Genomic DNA, 21,862 nt, shown 5'->3' with positions numbered 1-21,862 from the left:
ATTAGATCAGGACGATTAGTAAAAATATAAATAAAGATTCTAAATTATTTAACTTAAGTTCACAAAGTAACCTGAGAATTTCTGAGAACTGAATCCTAAACCACTGTGTGCTCCCCAATAAATGATCTAAAATAATTAGGAAAAAAAGAACAAATGAAAACTTGCGAGGTATAAAAAACCCATGACAGATGTGGCTGCTATTGGAGTTGCACATGTCCTGTAATTATTATAGCATCTTTTTTGACTCAGGGGCTTAGTGGGGATCAGAGCAGACACAACAGCTGCATGACAGCTCTTGTCGCAGAAACCACGAAAAGGTGAGAGAGAGAAACACGTCCTCCTACAATCAAGTGTCATTTCTAAATCATCAAGTGACAAGCAGGTCCTGACACTGGCCTTTAGCCCCCTACCTGCCACTGTGGAATATCAGTGAGACACGTCCACAGATACTGGTGAAGTTTCAGCTGATATCAGCATTGACTGGGAACATGGGAACATCTATCTGTCCTTGTGTGTTATCGTTACAGCTCTATTATATTTTCTCTGACTGATATCGTACACTCATTTCTTCATCTGCTTTTGGCAGCACTCTGTCTTTTAAACAGGTTGCATACAGACTGAACAGTCTGGCTAGCCTGCAGTGATATAAGCAAGCTTTTATTTGGATGGAAATCAGGCAAGTTTTATTATTTAAGGTATAACAATGATCAGAGGAGTGAAAACACATGTACAAAATTGGGAAAAATCTTAGAATGTCAGTGAGATAAAATAGATCTCCTAACACAACAAAATGTTAGAAGTTGTGTGAAGGACTTTAGTGTCCCAAAGAGTGTCTTCAGGAAGAAAGATTTTGTTTAGACCAACAGAAAACGAGAAATCCTCTGTAAAATGCTGTTCCAAAAGCAGTCACTGCGTGTTAGAACTGCCTGGCAATTAAATCAATTATGCACAGTTTAAACATCACAGTGGACCTTTAGAAAGTCATGAGGACTTTAGGAAGAGCACATAGAGGGGTGTTTACTGACTTGGGAAGTTCTAGGCAAAGGTAAGCATTGAAGACGTTGAATGAAAGACTAAGGAGGTATGAAAATAAATCCCAACTAATTGCTGTTGAAGGTCCTGATGTAGGTTAGACAGTGGACACTGTTAACTAAAAACTCTCACATAAATATCTTACTCAGCTTCTAGTATTGACCATAGAAAACAGTGAAGGACACAACGGTGGCTCTTGAGGCAGATTTGGCCTGGTTTTAGAGCTAAACCTGCTTAAATGGAAACATTAGTCTTTCTTAAAAGTTTCCATTTGCTCTAAATTTATGACATAAATAATAATATTGCAGGTTTTTTCTACACTTGATGTTAGAAGTGAATAACTTAGAGTGTGACAAAAACTAGTTGAATTACACAGTAAAACTATGAGTCCTGATGCTACCAACGTTTGCCCACTCGTTAGTTGTCTTTGGACATCTGTTCATGCCGACCACATAGATGGATGACTGTTAAAGTGGACTTTCATGCTTTCTGAAAGACCAAAAACCAATCACTCCAAAGCCGCCGGGGAAGTAAGAGTGATACAGACAAACACCTACAAAAACTAATTCAAATATCCGAGCTGAACCCTCAGGCTATCCCTGGTCTAGGTAAGGTATTCATGTCATAAAGAGTCTCTGCATTGATTCGCACTCCACGCAAGAGCTGCCCATATCTATATTTTGGTCCATGTATGCATCAGTCAAGGCCAGCTTTGCCATAGAGACACACAACTTAAATCATCACCAATGCAGATTAAAAAGGAGCTCCACCACAGGACACAGTTTAATGAGCAAAAGAGGTAATCTACAAGTAACCAAAGATAAAATCCTCACAGGATTTAAACTACAAACAGAATTCATTCCCCACTGTAACAGCAGGAGTCCATTGGAATTGAGCAAACATTCTGATGTGAATTAAGTCACCTTAATTCAGCAAAAATTACATCTTCTGTAGGAGTTGGTGGTGTAGTTCATCACTGAATAAATCTGTATATCTGAAAAAAAAATCTAACCTTCTCATTAGCTAAAGGAGTTGTTAGTTTTAAATAAGAGTCAGTATGCTACTTTACATATTGTTGAGAAAAGACTAAAATTATTCTAATTTTGACACTACAGAACAGCTGACAGATGTGGTGGATACCTTGACTGAGAAACAGTAAAACTCTAATGGCTGGTTTACACTGCAATGTTTTTCTCCTGATTTTCTCTTTCTGATAACCTTAACAATGCTCTGATTATTAGAATAGCTCAAGATAATCTCGAGAGATTATCTGTGTGTGTGTTCAAAATGATGTACACTCAGAAGGACATTGGGACCTCTTCAAAATAAAACCGAGAATATTCAACATGTTGCAGCATGTGTAGTGTTCCCCAAGGAGGTTGTTGAATGTGGTGGGTAGTCAATCAGATAATAAGGTGATTTACACAAGGAGGGGAGTCCCAAGTACAAAAGGTTGAACAACTGCCACAATCAACCAGAAAGTCTGGCTGATGTTGAAAACATCTTTTTCTATTGTTTTTTTTCTCTGCTAAAAATAGTCTACAAGCTATCATCACTCCTTCTTCCCAGTCAGCCAGGTTTGTTTAGTCTGAACTCATGTTTAGCAAGATTTATGGGTTGACATCTGAATATTCATATCAGCTGACAATTGAAAATTCTTTCCATATGAAGATGAATTGCACAAGATGAATTATCTCATTATCTGGATTACCTTGAAATAATTTGGTCCATTAATAGGAATGTTAAAGATTTGGTTTGGACAGAGTTGTCACATAAAGAAATGTACTAGTCATGGGTGCTGACATGTCTAGAGAAGTGATAAGGCTACGGCCAGTTGGCAAATTATCTGAGTCAGTCATATCAGTGGATCACCAGATATTGAAGATGCTTCAGATACTTGAAAAAAGATTAATGGCAATTGCATTGCAGGCTTGATTTAGGCCGCACTTTCCTTTATGATTATTTTGGTAGTCGAATAATGTCTTAATATTTGTCTCAAGTACTCCACTGGTAACCATTACGGTAATCAATCTCTGCTCTGTGTGAACTCCCCACTTGTTGTCAGTAAAGTGTTTTCTACGGTAAGCCTATATGTGTAGACCCATACATTTCTAGATCTATTCCCAGAGTAGGTTAAAATATCTGGATAGACAAGAATTTGAAAATGTTTTTATTTATTTCTTTGATAAGGTCTAATTGATTATAATAAAACTGACATTGGTATTGGTATTTGCCTGATACCTGTGCTCTGGACTATATATGTGTTAGATACTTGTGTTGAAACCTTGTTCCATAGCAATCTAAGATTCACACCTATAGTCCAATCAAGCTTCTCTTCTCCGACCAGGAAACCAGAATCATCTATTAGTCAGAGCAAATTTGACAGATTCCTTTGATTCTGTATTTTCGTTCTCATCTTGCATGGTTTTAATACATTTCTTACTCTTCAGCAGGGGGAGAAAACTTTTGTAGTTTGCAGCAGGGGTCACACTAGATGTTTTGTTGTCTATGATTTGACTAATGGTGTCAAAAAAAAACTGCCATAATCAAGTTTTACTCATCAGTTTTCAACAATATTGATAATCAATACATACTGCATTTTCACCAAACTTAAAATTGGTTGTTATTAGGTATTTACTTATTAAAAGTTTAACTGCAATTTGGAGTATCATTCTACCTGAAATATTGATCTTTACCAGGCAATTTGACTTCTGAACATTTAAGATCTTCTCTTAGGATTGAATGTCAAAATGTCTTGTCAAGAGCAAGGCAGTAAGATATCAGGTTTTTGTTCTATCTACAGATAGAATGCAGCAATGCAGCAACACAGTGTTGCCATGGTAACACAGATGCTGGGTGAGAAATCAAATGTTTCCAAATGACATGTTTTCATTTGGACAAAGGTTTGCTTGCTTAGTTTGCACCAGATTTCAGGTGAACTTCCATGACTCTCCCACGAAAGCAGACTGTACAAGGAGTCAAACTATGTTGCTTTGAGCAAACTGAAGTCAATTCTCATCAAATATATATTAACAGCTATTTCAAAAGGCAGAATATTGCTTTATGAAAACTATTCCTGACACATCCTGACACAGTCTGGCTGAATCTAAACTTTAACATGTTTTCTAAAACAACATACTTAACACTTAAGCCATCCATCAAAACAGCTGTACAGCAGAGAACATAATCAAGCTGTCATTTGTGAAGATGACATTGAAACATGATGAATGAGGTGTCAGGGGAATTACTAAAATATGTCATTTAAAGGGGAAAATATGTCCTAACTCAGAAGATCTTAAGATTATACAATCCTAAAAGGTAGTCTGCGAACAGGGGATGATGCATTAATTTTCCAGATCATCACCAGGCACGTTGCCTGTAGCATATAAAGTAAGATTAGTCAGAGGAGACAGACAGAATTGAGAATTACTTAATCACTTTGACTCCCCGCCAGCAGAATAGAACTAAATGAGAAGAAATGTTGCATAAATCTGCATACCGGCCTCTGATTTTAGGTCTGTGACGAAAGGAAACACAAGTCATGAGGACTAAATAAGTCAACCAACTGAGGCAGTGCTAGACTTTACACAGGCATATGGCTTTACCATGTGATGACCTGCATTTGGATGCCTGTTTACGTTTATCATATCATGAAAGAAGGGGAATAAACCACAGAAATAATTTTTTCCTGCTTACAAGCAGTCGGAGGCAGCAAAAGAAGGAGGGGGAGATTCACCTACCTGAACTGAGGATTTCTTATTTCTCTTTTTTTTGTGACCCATTTTCTTTTTTTGCAACCACTCTACTTTTCAGGCATCTTAAGTAACTGCATTATGAGACTAAGTCTAGAATTTATTTAGCTAAGTTGTGGGGTTTAGCCTTTGCTTCTTAAAGGGAAGGAATGACCCAACACCAAAGCTGCATAAATAAATTTAAATCTCTCTGATGTGAGCAACACAAAATCACACAGTTAGTCAGACTTTTAGACCTGTGATGCAAAAACACCTCTGACAAATTTGTCTATTTATGTCACACTTAAATGTAGCAGAACATCAGTCAAATTTTAATCTCATACAAAGATAACCTGAGTAAATAGAAAATGCATTATTTTATTTGTCCAATAAAACTAATAACTGCAGGCCAGCACATATTAATTATTTGCAATAATTGTCCATTTTTTTATTATCACTAGGATCAGTTGAAATATATACTTAACTTGGAATCCATCTTAATGATTCAATTGAATTCCACTTTGTTTGGGAAAGTGCTCGAGATGCCATGTTTGGTGATTTAGATCTATGACAATAAACTGAACTGATGTAATTCATTAATAAAAACACCTGACTGTTGTGTAGACAAGAAAGTGTTTATAGATAAAAAAAACAGCATAAAATTATATAAAAAACTCTTGATTATATTTTACTTTTTTTTACACAAATCAATGAGAGATATTTTTTTCTTCCTTCAGGGAGCTCTACTTGTGAAAAAAGGGATGATCTCACCATAAGTCTTCAAGAACATTAGAAAGAGAAACCTGAGTTCACGTCATGATTCAGACATTACTGCTGCAGATCAAACAGTGAGCTTTTATGCACTATAATGAGTTCTTCAGTATTCAAGGGCACTTCCACAGCTTCTTGATTTAACTTGAATTGCTGCATTTACACAGAGTGAGCTTTTTGTTTTCCATCTCATTTGTACAAATGAACACTAAACAAACAGACTGAAAATGCATTAGGAAGAGGATGTTGTTCCAGAGGAGGCTCAGCTCTGAGCTGTCACCTGATAGACTAACAACATGGCCTTCAAGGTTAACTGTGCTAAACTGAGTAAGCTATATCTGCAAACCTGATGTTTTATTTCCACAATATGAATCTACTTGCCATCCGTTTTCATTTCATTACGGTACTCCTTTCCTTTAATGCTGGTGAAGAATGTTTGGTTGCTCCGTCCTACGATGGCCCATAAGGACCAACAAAATGCAAAAGCCTCAATGCAAGTTATGCTAAAATTTAAGCTATGAAAACTTGCTAACATAATTTTTGTTTTACTCTATCATTCATTGTGGATTTATTGATGTTTACTCTTAACCAAAATGTTTGTTTCCCCACAATAAACATATAGTCAGCAAGTGTTTAATAATTTCTAACATGCTAACATCTCATCACAAAAACAATACCTCCACTCTGTCCATGCCAGCAACTAATCAAAAATATTAATGTGTCAAAATCTATCTGTCTATGTCTACAAAACTATGAGGGGGAAATAGAGTTGAAGTGAGGCAGACCTCCGCAAACAGTCTAAATCTCATCCTCCCATTCCTCATGTCTTCTCTTTTTCTGACCAATATTTGTAATTGTGTTTTCATGTTGTCTACTATATTAGTGGAAGGAGCAGAGAGACCATGTTTAACCATTGAAATAAATTGCTAAAACAAAAAAAACAGTTTTGAAGTGTGCTATCTCAAGGGTGAAACAACTGATCGGATTAATCATGATGAATCAATTTTTTAACTAATTTATTAAGTAGTTGATTACTGGAATAGACACTCAAAATATGACAATTGTTGAAAGAACAACACACTCAGAGAAACAAAGCCAAAACTATGAAAAATAGTGAAAACATTTAGCATTTAGCTTCTTTGTTCAATCCAGATCTCCTTGATTTGCAGTTTTTGATTCACCAGGCTCAAATTATGTAAGAATATGTCTCCCTTTTTCTGTCCAATTATTTTTGTATTAATCCAAAACTAATCACCAGATCAGCTCCACACTGCATTTATGTGCAGTCCAACAGAAAGTAGTTTTTAGCTGCAGATTCATTCTTTGCTACAAATTAATAACGGCTCACTCAAATAGTTATGTTATTGAATTTTAGGAATTGAATTATTTACCTATTTTCATCTTTCAATTCATTTATAGAAGGCTTTACTGTTTCGATGAGAAATTTGCAAAATGTGGTAGATTTGTGTCAGTTTAATCTTCTGAATAGTCAATAGAGTCATTGATTACTAAAATATTTGTTTTTTTTCTGTTTTGCTTTTGAATTTTTTAAACTCAAACATTTTTTCATTCAAATGTACATATTGCACATTGTTATAATATTTGAAATTTTTAATAAGAAGAAGCTGCAATGAACACTAGGAAATTTCTGCAGACATTTTGTTTTAGGTTCTGTTGGAAGTTCAGATTAAACTGTCAATCACTGTTAATGATACATATTGAAGGACTTCTAATAACCACTCACAAAAGCACATATAAGCTAAATGTAGGACAAACTGTGGGCCGTCCAATGTTGTAGGATTTAGAGGAGCTGATTTTAAAACGGTTGGAAGATTGAATCTTAGCCTCAGTGGTTCAGTAGTCACTGTCCAGTCTCACCAAATACATCTCTGGATGTGTCATAGCAGCACGTCTCCCAGCTAACGGGTGGGGAAAAAACAATATTTCTTCATCTTTTTTCCTCTTTGTTTCCTTTGGTAAAACTGACTCATTTTGACCACATTTGTCAGCTAATGGGCCAGTGGCCAGTCCATTTATCAGGGAGTCAAGCTGTTTTTGAACCGAGCCTCCTCTCCTCACGCAGAGACTTGTCAGCTCTGCTCAGTGTTCACATACTGCACTGTGAAATATGGCATGACAGCAACTGCAGAGGTTTTAAGCCCCAGTTTGTGACCCTACTTACACAAGAAAGAAATATGGATTCTGACTTCAGGCTTTTGAGGCAAAACTCAGCAGAAAAGATGTTTGTGTAACTCTGCATAAGAAATGGCTCCAGGGAGGGAAAGTCTGGTTGGAAAGTCCATCCTGTTCATGCGTAACAGCTTTTGTGCTTTGCTTCAAAAGATTATTGTTTGAATTTGGCACCAAATAAAAATGGACCATGTGACACATCAATTAAGACACCCCATATATTTAATATCAATGCTGACCATGCAGTGTGTATATATATATATATATATATATATATATATATATATATATATATATATATATATATATATATATATAATATATATATATATATATATATATATATATATATATTTTGCTGGGCTCCAGCACAGATGACATCCAGAGTTGTCCTTGCTGATTATAAGAAAGGTTTTATTTTCCTTCATACAAAAGTCCGCCTGTCAACACCTAAACCTACCCAGCTGAACGGGGAAAACAGTATACTGCTGAGCGACAGCGACGCATTCACCGACATCAAGTAAATATGACTACCAAAAATAGATTCACAAAACCAAGTTCAGAAGAAATTAATAAACTACAGTGAACAATGAATGAACTTATCATAAACAAAACAGAATTGGTGGGGTACCTTATCAACTAATAAATTTGATGTCTCTCACATATATATATATATATCAAATATATATATATATATATATATATATATATATATATATATATATATATATAAACCTTATATATATATATATATATATATATATATATATATATATATATATATATATATATATATATATATATATATATATATATATATATATATATATATATATAAAATATAACAGTAAAAATATATAATGACACTAAACATTCTTTGCAGATTTTTAAATTGGTATCGATTTTCTTAATTTTGGGAGAATTACAATCAGCCAATACATGAGAAGACGATCTTTTATGTATCAACAAAGGCCTGAAAAACATCCGCTGTCTCCTTTCTTTTTGCTGTAAGAGAGGACTGACTGATGCCAACTTAGCAACTTTATCACTATTTTCAGTAATTTTTCAGACAAAAGATCATTTGTATTGGCCAAAATTGGATTTGGGAGATCAGGCTTTTTAAAGATTCTGATTGGCCAAAACATTTCAATCATTGTACTCCTAATTAAAACCTAAGCTGAAATGGACCATGTAACATGACAATGATATCCACTAACGAATGGCGAAAAATTAAGTAATGGAAATTTCTGGGCTCAGTCAAAGTCCAAATCTTGAAGCAGTAGTGTGACTTAAAACTGGCTTAAAAGTGAAAAGTCTGTCAAACCTTACTTATGATAGATATTGAAAGTTATTTTGATCTCCAGAGATAAATTGAAATTAAAATTGATATTGATATATGAATAGTTATTGGTGTTTATTAATAAATAATAAATAATTATATGTATATGAATAGTAATTACTTTCCGATGATTGTCTACACTTGTGCTGAACATGAGAAATGTTCACTAAAAATCTGTGATTTTTACTGAACTAAATTCACTAAACAGATTTTTTGTGAATTTCTAGGATTCTTATAAAAGGACAGAGAAAATCTGCAGGATTATCACACCATCAAAGAGAATCAGAAGAGCTCTTTAATCCCGGTAGGGTTCTAAATGCCAATGCAGTGGAAAGTACTCGCTCATGCTTTTAGTTGATGACCTTTTCATCTCTGCTCTAATGTTGTCCTATAAAATGAAGAATCAGTGATATACTGAAATAATATGCAGCATTCTCACACATTTGTTGTTTGGCTTTTTATCTTTAAAATAAAGAGAAGCATACTGTTGATGCCACCACAACTTTTTTAGACGTTTCTTTGTGGTTACAGGCAAAGAAAACGCAGCATTATAAGGGAAACATGAAATGGGAAGAGAGTTAGTAGATACAAACCATGCGTTTGACTTGGTAAGTTACCATGACAGCTTGAAGTCATATCTAAGTGTAAGACAATGTTGTTTAAATGATGCGAGTGTATGTGACGTAAAAGTGATTTTAAAAAGGAAGCCCAGGGCTTCATGGTGACAAAACCAATTAGTGTAAAAAACATGAACATGCAGCTGCATTTAAATGAATCCCAGCTCATTTTCTGCTGTCTGAGCTGTCTTTCTTTCCTTCTGTCTCAAAACTACAAGCTCGCTAACAGAAGTTCTAAAAAACTGTCATGCAGTGGGACACTGCGCTGTTAAATGAGTTTTGTGAAACTTCATGGCAGCTGTCTGGATCCTCTATCTTGATTCAACTGTTACCTTCTTACAGTACAGTGGAAAATAGGTATATGCAATTATCCAATATTTCCTAGTGGTAAATTACTAAAACTGAAAAATGACAATCCTTGAAAATGAAAAATTACAGAATCCTTTTACTGACATGTTAGTGTTTTTCATACTGTTGTATTTTAACATATGTGATCTAATTTTAATAAGTTTTCATAGTAAGTATACCCTTATATACATTAGTTTTAAAGACCAACTTTCTACTAAGATTTAAAGAGGTCTTCATTGCTTGTTCAGGGTTACTTTAAGGGATCCTAGTTGCAACAACAGATTGTAAATAAGAAACATTCATTTCAGATGTAAAAATACTACAGACTGTTTAGTTTTTATAAATTTCAGTAAAATATCTTCACATGGTCATTGCCACGTTGATTATGCTGTATTGCATCCTGGGTAGGCGACATATGCAATGTGCTAGCTCCATAAATACAGATGGAGCTAGCATCTGTATGGATGCTAGCTCCATACAGATGCTAGATGGATGATACATCCATCTAGCATCCATACACAGCAAAATGGGGTATAGAGGGACCCTTCATTAATAAATGTGATCAGATTATCTATAGATTATTATTGTATGTCCATTTCAAACAAACAATTACACGCTTGATGAGCTGTTAAAATCAGCTTTTAATACCTTTATTAAAGCCTTTTCTCTCATTAAAATGATTTTTTTCTCATAATTTACAACTTTCTTCCAGCAATATTTTATCTTTATTTTGCCAATAGCATAATCATTCTCATAATGACATAATGACGAAATCAGATGTATGATTTCATTCTTGTAATTAATAACTGGCTGCGAAAAAGTCAGAGTTTAGGGGTTAAAAAAAAGAACAAATCTCTTTGTATTTGATTTCCAGTAGCTCCTGTTAATGGTGTTAGCTCTAGCTAATGTAGTAAACACTAGACCACATGGCGAAAACATTATTTTCTTTCAACGGATATCTGGTGTGGAACTTAACCATAAAAACTTGTAGGCAGCTTGTCACAGATGCTTTTTTGGGGGGGGAAGCATGAGTCAGCATTTTTGACTTTTTGTGTTTTGCTTTTTGACTTTGGTTTTAGTCTTTTCACTGTCTAGTTCTTGTACTTGAACATGACAACATGTATTTCAAATGTTTGGAGAACAAAAGATAGTAAATCTTATCAGCTACACCGGAGTAACAATGTCCCAAAGAGAGCTCTTTAAATTAAAAAAAAAAAAAAAAGAAAGAAAGAAAAACGATACACAATCTATCTGCATGAAGAAGTTGACAGATGCAGTTGTTTGATGTTTTGAGCAAGATAATTCCTTGGAAATAACCTTGTTTGTTAAAAATACACAAATTTATGTGTGTCAAAAAAAGGAAAATCTTCAATTCATCTTCTACATTCTGAAACTGTAACAAATTGGTTTATTCGAATCTATTAAATTCTCAGTAAATCCAGATGACAGTTGTCTCCATCAGTGGTGACACAACAGATGAATCCTTTGAATTTAGGAGGCATACAATGCCTGAAATATTTACAGGATCGTCTTGATTCTGCTCTAAAAAGTGTCATCTACTGGCTTGAAAGTGGGTGGAAAATAAATAAATATCCAAAGAAGATCTTTGTAACAATATCATGGGGGAAATACAGCTGAATATGTTATTAACCTATGCACTGGTTTTGTTAAGAAAATCAGAGCACATTCATTTAAACCGTAAAGATGATAACAACTTCACTGCTTGTACACAACTTTAATCCAAGCTAAGAGCTACAAACTATTTGTTTTTCCTACAGCCATGTAGCCTGAAGGCTGTACTTCCACCTTCATGAATATTAAATGACATGAAATGTCACCAACATGGCTGACTTTCAAACATCTTACAAGATTATTGTTTATTTTTTTTGACTACCCAGACTTCTTATTTATGTTGAGGAGAATTATGTTTTCTCACCAGAACATGCTATTCTTTTAGGAACATTGAGTACATTCCCTTAAAAATGAAAGGTAAAGTCAGATCAAGTTTGTTTTATTTAGATATAAAGCTGAGATAATTTCATAATGCCATTGATGACGTAATCAGTGTTATGTTGTAAAGGGAAGTGTTGTGTTTGATTAATCATTCTGTCCAGGAGTTGCATATGCAGGGAACCAAAGATATATGTGACTGCAAGGTCATTAGCAACAAAGGAGAAGTACAGTATAGTGGAGTAAATATGATTTACTGATAAATTATTGACTGAGAATATTTTATAATACTGACCCAGGAACAAACCAAAGTTTAAGGTTTAAAAAGTTTTAACAAACGTTGTTTTGTTGTTTTCTTTTTAGTAGTTATTTTCTACCAGGTTACGGCTTCACTTTCTGTGTGAATCATGTTAGTCAGTCAGGTAACAGGAAGTACATCCCTTTTATTATTAAAGAAGAGTCAGCCAACACACATATAACATGCCAGAAAAGCATTTGCTGTTAGTTCACAAGCTAATTATCAATGATTTTCATGAACGTAGTAGATATTAATTGTTTGTATTTTCTATTGTATTCCTAAATTAAAATTCTATTTAAATTCAGATTTTTTTCTTTCTTTTTTTTTTTTTTTTTTTGTCTTTACAAACAAGCACAAGCATCAATAATCAAATTGAATAGAAATATTATTGTCCGGGAAATCCAGGTAAATCGAATCTTGCTAATTCAAATTGGGAGAAAACTATAAAAACAGAAAAGTACAAAAATTAAATAGATAAATGATAGATAAATAAACTCTGATTAGAAGAAATGTGCAACTGGGTATGATGAGAAATATACCAGTTGTTCGTATTTGTGCATCTTGTAAATATAACAAAGCATTTACAACATTTTTAGGAGTTTATACTCAATATGTTGCAGAGGCAGAAGATAATCTTTTATTGTGCAATAGTTAGATATCAACACCCTTTTGTAAAACTGATTATTACTGATTTTTTTTAGATATATAAGTTCTTAAGTTCCAAAAACACGTGTTAAAAACATATGTCCTACTGCAACAACTATACAGTGTAGAAAATGGATTCCTCTCCTTGAAGATTTCACTCTTTTCATTGCTTTTACAAATCAGTGATCAACAACATTTGGCTTTTTGACATAAAAATAAAAAAACAAAAACTCTCTCATCTCAAAGTAAAAACTGATTTGTACAAAATAATGACAATATTGAATACCTTTAAAGTGACTGAGTTAATTCAACAGAGGTCCAGCCAAATGGTGCTGGTAGTCTCATGACGAGTGGAATGGAGATCACCTGATTTTATCTGCTGATGTCCTGTCCTACCTAAATAACTGAGTCATATATTGCTGTCCTTTTAAAGTGTAACATATAAAAATATTCAAACCCCTTGTTATACATTTGGACCTCCATTCTGGATCAAATATTTTCTATCTCAACAAAACAAACTGCAAACTGAACTCAGAATTAAGAAATAAAATGACCCCTGATTTTAAAGCTTTGAGCCATCACTAAAATTATCCTCATGTCGAAAAGGTCAAGTGTGTCTAATTAGCTCTGTGATATTGATGTGACTCAACAACGTGACTCCACAGTGCTAATTGCCCCTGGCAAATAAAGTGACGCCATATTGACAAGTGTAGAGTTAAAGAGACGTGCTGCTATTGGCGACACTGTTGCCTGCCTTTCTGCTGTACCCTACATTTTCCAATTATTGACTGCAAATATTCTTCATTCTAGAATCTAACTGCTTATACATCATTACCAGCAGTGATCAATCACTGATTATTAAATGAAATGTCCATTAAGGCTGAGGGGATTTCCATTCTGGGAATAGGGCCAAGAAGTAATCCTGAAGCAGCAGCAGAAGCCACTGCATTCAGTCCCTGCTGCTCTTCCATTTACATCCATCCATTGACTGCGAGGTCATTGGAGGTCACATCTTTTTCTTTTATTTTCAGATGCTTCCTGGTTTAGATGTGGACCTACATGTGAGCTAAACAAACACTGGTGTTTGCATTAATAAACAACATTTGCTGTCATTCAATTACATCACTCTACATCTGGCATTTAATCCAATCTGTTCAACTCTTTCTGTCCTTCAGTCTCATTTCCTCTAATGTATAATCAAAATGAAATATGGACCTGATTAAACATTCATCTTACCAGCCGTTGTTTACTTGATTAAGGTTCTTGTATAAAAAGCTATGTTTTCCTTGTATGTTACTAATTTCTGACACAAGTGGTAATGATTTTTAAAAATCCTTAAAGTGGACATATCATGCTTTTAAATCCTTCCTCTTCACATGCAAATAATTTAATTAGGGATTATTTAAAGTACAACTGAAATGCTTTGATCTGAATTCCTCATCATGTACTTCTAAAACTGAGAAGTGTAGAGTTTTACTGCACAAATTTGATGGGAGGGCTGCACAGTGGTGCAGTTGGTAGCACTGTTGCCTTGCATCAAAAAGGTATTGGGTTCAATTCTCAGCCTGGGATCTGTCTGCATGACAGATCCCAGGCTGATTAACCTGACATTCCTGTCAGGTTAATCAGTCATGACCAATTAAGAAATTGGTCTTTCTTAAGTGACTCTGTTCTGTCTGCCAGTAATTTTTGGAGTCTTTCTGCCTGGATACAGCTCAGATCCGTGTGATTACAGGATCTTCAACTTCAGCAGTGTGACTGCTGTTGCTTCCAGAAAGTGCAGAAGCAGCATCCGCATCAGCTGCCTATGCAGAGAATCTTTCATGGAGTCAGAATGTGCTATGACTTAGGCTGGTCACTTTGTCCTTAGAAATGAGGCCAGTGGAATCATTTCAGTTTCAGCTAGTGTTTTATTTTTATTTGGTGGAGCGAGTGTGAAGTTGAATGAGGAGCAGATGTTGATGATGGGAGGATATTTTGGCTCAAAGCAGGACATGATAATTCATCTAAGTGATGGGTTCCTCCTGTCAGTTGTCTCGTCAGATTCGAAGTGTTAGACTTTTCTTCAACTTAGTTCCCAGAGTTTAAGGGTTCCCAGAGTTTTTTGGTGAGGTGAATGTGACCTCTCTCTTGTGTTTAATTTCCAAAATAACCAGTATTTATCTCAATATTTACCTCCAATTCCTTCATTTGCAAAGACTGAGGTCTTTGTATAATACTGAGGTGGTCATTGTTTTGAGTCATTAATAGAGTTGAACCTGGATTGATCCTGATATTCATTGCTGGATCATGACTCTTTATTTCTACTGACTGTATAATAATGCTGATGTCCTCAGAGTCGGCCAGAGGCATCTTGTCCTGGTTCAGCTTGGAAGTGGAAAATTCCGCAGAGCTTAGATCTGAAGTAATCCAGTTATGAGGTTTCATCCATCCAAGAACACGTGGATGAAACCAAAATTCCTGTACCATGCATGACCCATTAAACTCCTAGCATCTAGCTTTGGGTTGACCTGCAATGAACTTCTGTGAAAAAACACAAAAAAAGACCTGTTCTATTAGCCTAATTTCTTACATCGCCAAACTTTGCTGAAACGCAACCTTGATCACTGTGACAAGGCTTGCTCACCCATCCACAGGTTGGGACTTTAAACCAGTGCCTTGGTTTGATTCTGATTCAAATTTGCAAAGTGAATATCTTCTGGGATTTCTCACCTATATATTTATGAAATCTGGAACACAACCTGAGTTTATGTGAGTGTTGACACTTCTGCTTATAGCAAGATGTCTGGGTGAAAATGTGCAAATGCACACATGTGAGAAGTAAACCTCCGATCCAATCAGCTTCAGCTTGATTTCTCCTGCACTGGGAGCTGACACTTAAAAACAGGGGAGGGGAGTGCCAGTGAGACTAAGGCCCAGAACAAGGCCTTGTTGCAGTGGGAGAGACATGTTCAAAGGGGCTTGGTTGGCCCCAACGGTACCAGCAAACACAACTCATTTGCCACTGCAATTCTATTTTCACATCATTTCAATTTCAAAGAGCCTTCTGGCTACATTTGCATTCGACTGGGATAAAAGAAAAGTTAGTGAAGGGCGGAAGGGTAGAGAAAGAAATAGCAAGCGGAAGTAAAGAAAAAAACGTGAAATCTGTACTTTATATACTGATACTGGATTTTTTATTTTTTTTTTGGCATTTCTAAAATTAGTTACAGCAACTCTGTGTCACAAGAATTTACCAGAAAACTATGCGATTGTCGGAAGTTCAGTTGATAGGTCGGATCCACTCCTGGTTGAAGGATATGATGACACTTTGGCAAGTGTTTGCTTTCAAAGGGAGCCAGGTAACCTCAGGATAAAGAGTGTGATTCTCTATATAGATCATTATAACAACTGATTTAATTACTAGACCAGGCCTATTAGCACTTGGTTACAAATCAAAATCTTGAGATGGAGAATGAAAAGTTTTGCTTCTGCAAATTATCACACTGATTTAAAAAGGTTTGTCTCCCCATTTTTGTTATCTCTCTATAGAAGATACATCTGATTTGGCGTTCTTGGGTGTGATTCCTTCCTGGACAGGGGCATTGGTTGAGATAATGCTGCCAACAATGAATCATTCTCCAAGTCCTGCTATCAACCTAGGAGTTACTAGGATTATGTTACTTTTCATTAAGATACATAGAAAGTACTTATGTGTCAGTTCATCTGTTTTGGTTTGCATCGCTGCAGTCCGTCATGGCAGATGGTCGTTTGTATTGATCCAGGTTCTGGTTCTGCTGGAGGTTTCCCCATGTTAAAGGGGAGGTTTTCCTCTCTACTGTTGTTACATGTAGAATCAGTATGAGGGATTTTTCTAAAGTCAACAACTCAATACCAGAGTTTGTCTGCTGTTGCTTTGCCTTCATCTAGAAAGAGTGAATGTTGTTAGTCAATGACTAGATGCAATCTGATTTGTTTCTTTAGATATAAACTTTATAAACTAATTTGAAGCTTAATGTACCTAAGATCCTATGTGTGATTGAATTGAAATGATTTATTTTGTATAGTGCCTCAAAGGTGAATTGGTTGTATATAATTAAACTAAACTGAAACCAAATTAGCAAGAGTTGCTGAAAGGAAAAGAGCAGTGCAAATTGGATTAGATGTAAGCATGTAGGCCTGACCACATCAGAAACGGGACATCAGTAACTAGCATGATCATACTAGCATATGATCATACTAGTATATGATCATACTAGTATGATCATATAAATAAAAGGAATCTTCACATGTCTGTCACAAACTACATCTGAGATCAAGTTTTGCTTAGACTTTTTTCAAAGGCCATCGGCTTTGACGCATGACTCGTTTGAGCTGAAGACTTTGTTACTAATGGGCTTAATGTTTGCCCAGCACTATTTTCCACTGCAACAAGCACTCAGAGCAGAAAAATGGTTCTGTCATTGAAGACCGAAGTGATTTGATGAAAACCAATGAGTAATTATAATTTCACCATGTTTTAAACTCCTAACTCAATTTTAATTTCAGTCTCCCTAATTTAGGACACATACCTAAAACAATATCATTAAAAAAAGAACAAAAAAAAAAAAAACACAAGCCTCTGTATGGCTCTTATTTTTTTTTTAAGTTTCATTAAAAATTGTCCAAGTGAGTAAAGTCATCCTTGAGCTTACTGAATTGTTACATTTTCAATATCATCCAAGCCCCAAATATTATGTATGTGTATGTGTGTATGTGTGTATATATACACATACACACTCAACAAAAATATAAACACAACACTTTTGTTTTTGCTTGCAATTTTGCATGAGATGGACTCAAACATCTAAAATTCATTCCAGATAAACAATATTTCAAATTTTGTCCACAAATCTGTCTAAATGTTTGATAGTGGCACTTTTGCTTTGCTGAGATAATCCATCCCACCTCATAGGTGTGCCACATCAAGATGCTGATCTGACATAATGATTAGAGCACAGGTGTACCTTATACTGCCCACAATAAAAGGCCACTCTGAAATGCGCAGGTTTGTCACACAACAAATGCCACAGATACCGCAAGCATTGAGGGAGCGTGCAATTGGCATGCTGACAGCAGGAATGTCAACCAGATCTGTTGCTCGTGCATTAAATGTTCATTTCTCCACCATAAGCTGTCTCCAAAGGCGTTTCAGAGAATATGGCAGTACATCCAACCGGCCTCACAACCACAGACCATGTGTAACCACACCAGCCCAGGACCTCCACATCCTTCAGGTTCACCTCCAAGCTCATCTGAGACCAGCCACTCAGACAGCTGCTGAAACAACTGGTTTGCACAACCAAAGAATTTCTGCACAAACTGTCAGAAACCGCTCAGGGAAGCTCAACTGCATGCTAGTCGTCGTGTGGGTGAGCGCTTTGCTGATGCAAATGTTGTGGATCGAGTGGGGTGATGGGGGTTGATGGTATGGGCAGGCATCTGTTATGGACGAAGAACACAGGTGCATCTTATTGATGGCATTTTGAATGCACAGAGATAGTGTGATGAGATCCTGAGGCCCATTGTTGTGCCATTCATCCATGAACATCACCTCATGTTTCAGCAAGATAATGCATGGCCCCATGTTGCAAGCATCTGTACACAATTCTTGGAAGCTGAAAATGTCCCAGTTCTTGTATGGCCAGCATACTCACCGGACATGTCACTCATTGAGCATGTTTGGGATGTGCTTGACAGGCGTATCCGAAAGCGTGTACCAGTTCCCACTAATATACAGCAAATTCGCACAGCCATTGAAGAGGAGTGGACCAACATTCCACAGGCCACAATTGAAAATCTGATAAACTCGATGCGAAGAAGATGTGTTGCACTGCATGAGGAAAATGGTGATCACATCAGCTACTGATTGGTTCTGAGTCCCAAGAACCCCAATAAAGCAAAACCAAAAATGCACATTTCAGAGTGGCCTTTTATTGTGGGCAGTATAAGGTACACCTGTGCACTAATCATTATGTCAGATCAGCATCTTGATGTGGCACACCTATGAGGTGGGATGGATTATCTCAGCAAAGCAGAAGTGCTCACTATCAAACATTTAGACAGATTTGAGGACAACATTTGAAAGAAATGGTAATATTGTTTATCTGGAATGAATTTTAGATGTTTGAGTCCATCTCATGAAAAATAGGAGCAAAAACAAAAGTGTTGCGTTTATATTTTTGTTGAGTGTGTGTGTGTGTGTATATATATATATATACATAATGATGTGGCTCAGAGCTGGATTTCTGTAAAAACCCAAACAGAATCTCTTTTGTGTTTTTCTCAAACTATGACAAAAGGTTCTAGCCTTGGTCCTGGTCATGCAGTGGACCATATTTAGGTTACATTAATGAAGCACAAATGGCATCACTTGGCTGCATATTTTCATCTAACATTCCAAATTAACAGAGGAAGCACTGTGCCTTCTGCTTGTCAAGGACACATTTAAAACATCTGCTTTTTCAGCAATAGGTAGGACATAAAATGTCAATGAAATATGCAGAGCTCAGTCAGTCAGCCTGTATGGTTCATTTGAATATATTCTGCTCTGGAAGAGAACATACAGGTATGAAAACTATCAAGTGATAAGACACAGAAACGTCCCTCTTTACTCTGAATAAATCTGAGTAAAGAGTGTGCAGGTCTTTACATCCTCCTCTCCCCCCAGCCACCAAGTCACAGTAATAATCACTCACAATGTGATTTCTTGCAATATCTTTTACCTTTCTGATGCCTTTATTCTGACATTTTTTCACCTGGCTTTGAATTTAAGTCATTATTTTTCTCTTCCATGCTATATGTGATGTCATAGTGGTAGAATTTCTTACCATTATTTAGGTTTTCATTTTAATGCAGTTTGGATAGTCAAAATAACTAAAAGTAAGACAGTTCATGTTCTAGGAGGAAGTGAAACATTTGGCTTCAGAGAGGTTCAGACAGGCAACACAATGTTAAACAGCTCAAAAGGTTCAATATAAGATCCCGTGTGGCCCTCAATTCACCTGTGTAGATGAAGCTTTTGATATGACTTTAAATAACACATTGAAATCCTAAAGCATGGGGGGAAGAAATCATAAAGGATGCAAATGTTAAAAGGTCTGCTATGTTAAATTGACTAAAGTCAAACACTAACTGTTTCTATTATGCTGTAAAATTTACAGTACATGTAAGCTGATTGGTGTATTTTTATTTGAATAACACAGATCTCAGTGCACTGTCAAATTTTAACTGCTTTCAACTTGCAGGCATTTTTCTGGTTCCATTAAGGAGATTTCCAACCACAATATAATCTGATGTGTCATACTGCCTTTAACTGAATTTATCTCATCTTGCTATCATCTGCATATGTTTGGAAACATCTATACTGTATATCTCTACTTTTGCTCTACCCTCTGGTCCCTGCTTTCTCTCTCTCTCTCTTACTGCACCAGTGAAGCAGATGCATTTGATGCCATGCTACAAATCATACATTTAGCTTTTCATCAATATTTCATCTATCCATCCTTGGCTATGCTCTTTCTAGCTCGATAAATCATGGGGGGAAGCTCAGGGATGTTGGAAGACATTTGACTCAGAACAGTGAGGAAAACCAAAGCAGGCTGAGGTCAAACCTTTTGCTTATGAAAGCTGGATTAAGGCTGCAGACTGATATGTAGGGTCCTTAAACAACCTGACAAAGTGGGACACAGTAGATCAACAGGTAATTATGTTTCAGCTCAAATCCCCATAGAGGTAGGTAGGACTGTTCCAATAAGCAATAAATAAATGAGTTGAATTCTAAATTAAAATGAGCTCAATACTTTTCATTTGCATGATTTATTGTTTTTCTTTTCTCACTTTCTACCAAAAACTGGTTGATAAAAGTCTTCAGTCTGATGCTTTAGTCTCAGCTAGCCCTTTCTAGCTAGATTCTGTAAACAATTTTGTTTACAGAACCTGACTTCATAATTTATTTTATCTGTTGTTTCTGTTGTTTTGTTGAGTTTTTTGCATACTTAAAATTTCTTCCAGTTATATTCTTAAATGCTCATTACAATTTAAAGTTTATTGATCTTTGAGAATGTGTTCTTGAATTATTATTTGTCAAGTGGAAGGAATATGATCTTTTTCAAATTATTTTGTTGATGAAGATCTGACACATAAAGCATGTATTTGTGTTCAACTCCAAAAATAAGATCATTTACCTCCAGAATTTGAGAATCAGAATCCACCCTTGAGTGTCTGGATCCCTGTGTAAAGCCATCAGTTTTATAAATGTATGAGAGGTTTCTTAGAGACAATGGGACATATCAGACAGATCAAAGACAATGTATTAAGAAGTTATATATTGGAGGGTTATGTCAAAGACAGCCATCAAATGTCCACTTTGCAGTTTGACTCAAACCACGTGGAGGAGACAGTAAACAACTCAGAAAGAATTCTGATCAGTTGAAACCAAAGAAGAAATATTTTGCCTTTTATTATAATGTTGCATTCAACAAGAGTGTTATTCTCTTGGCCTGTATTCAACAAGAGAATACAGGCCAAGGTGACCTGTATTCTCATTGTTTTCAGAATAATGTTATAGAGATACAGTATTACAACGTTTGACAAGCTGAGCATGTCTACACGTCACACTTTTCTGTTTTTTTGTTTTTTTTTTTGGAAAAACACACAACTGCTCATTACTTTCTCTTTATCATCAAGTAAAGTTCCAATGTACCTTTCACTGAAGGTATAAAGTGGCATTTCAAAAATGAAGATGAATACAAGACACTGACAGTGGAAATGAAATGTGGGGAGAAAAAGCCTGAAAAGTTGTAGATTTTTTATATTTGATTCAAAGTTTAGTAAAGGCACCATGAACATTCACACATTTTAGTTTAATTTGATTTCAGGTTTTTTTTTTTTTTTACAGTCTCAGCACAAAATCTAATTCTTC

The 21,862-nt window shown here is 35.6% G+C and overlaps 1 protein-coding gene across 2 annotated transcripts in view; it reads right to left on the bottom strand.

Annotated features, from left to right (window-relative positions):
• nlgn1 (neuroligin 1) overlaps positions 1-21,862 on the bottom strand; it is a 323,083-nt gene that overhangs the window by 203,602 nt on the left and 97,619 nt on the right. The gene's annotated exons all lie outside the window — the stretch shown is intronic.

Source organism: Poeciliopsis prolifica, unplaced genomic scaffold (genome assembly GCF_027474105.1).
Source record: "Poeciliopsis prolifica strain line A6 unplaced genomic scaffold, Auburn_PproV2 SCAFFOLD060, whole genome shotgun sequence".
NCBI lineage: Eukaryota > Metazoa > Chordata > Actinopteri > Cyprinodontiformes > Poeciliidae > Poeciliopsis > Poeciliopsis prolifica.
This window is presented reverse-complemented; position numbering and strand designations above follow the sequence as displayed.